Source organism: Acanthisitta chloris, unplaced genomic scaffold, assembly GCF_000695815.1.
Source record: "Acanthisitta chloris isolate BGI_N310 unplaced genomic scaffold, ASM69581v1 scaffold17736, whole genome shotgun sequence".
Taxonomy (NCBI): Eukaryota; Metazoa; Chordata; class Aves; order Passeriformes; family Acanthisittidae; genus Acanthisitta; species Acanthisitta chloris.
Window position 1 is genome coordinate 22,291 of NW_008680086.1, and position 1,055 is coordinate 23,345.

The following is a 1,055-nucleotide window of genomic DNA, read 5'->3' on the forward strand; positions in this document are numbered from 1 at the left end:
TGTTTCTCAGTCTTCTGCATAGGAGTAGGCAATTTCTATGCCATCAATATCTCATTAAGGGGCCTGGGATCTGAAATGCCTTGTTTTGTTTTTAATTTTGTTTTCCAGGCTTTTTGCTACATTTTATGACATGGCATTTTTTGTTTGCTTGTTGCAGTCCATTTATTCTCTGGCATTCCCTTTCCCCAGGTTATAGCTTTATTTGTTTCTCTGTCTGTTGGCACTCAAGGTGTATGTAAATTATTGTTGCATGCTTCACCATCACTACCTATTGCTCTTCATTTCCCTTAATGACATTCTCATCTGAATGCTGGTGCCTGCTCAGGTTGTACATGTGTAGAAAATAACTTCAACTCATCCGTGGGGTCTTTTTTTTTTGTTTGGTTGGGTTTTTTTTCCACCCTCTTTCCTATTGCTGTTTGCCTCAGACTTGTATTCTTGAGGTAAGGAATAGAGCTGCATGATTTCTGCCTGGGGCAAAATCCTGCTGCCACTAGTACAAGTAGCAGCTTGGAGGAAAAAGGAAGGGCATTCACACAAATAGCTAATCAAAGGGTTTTTAATGATACTCATTAGGAAAGAAATTCATTAACAAGCCAGCACAGAACATTCCCTGAAGGGAGAGTGATGTTATTGGTCACATCAAAGTCTCCACCTGACTAACACCTTTATTGCTGTTCATAGTAAGGCCAAGTTAGCAGCAAAATCAGTCGCATTCAGTTCCTGCCAAGGAAAAAGTCAGCAAAGCATGGTCATGGAAACTGGATCAATTCTGATTTACTAATAAGAATGGCTTTTCAACTTTTCACAGCGATGTATAGTTTAGCACCCACCACTGATGCTTTGGAATTCATACAATTTCACATATCCTACACTTCCTACCCTTCATTCCTTCCCTCGTTCTTTCTCTCTCTTTTATTTGGATACCTCTGACTATATCCAAATCAGTGCTTATGGTAGTGGTGCAGTCTCACAGCACTGCAAACCTCAGATGGACAGATGTCAGTGCCCCTTATCAAACAGAAGTCTACAGAAGGCAACCTCATAGCAAGGTT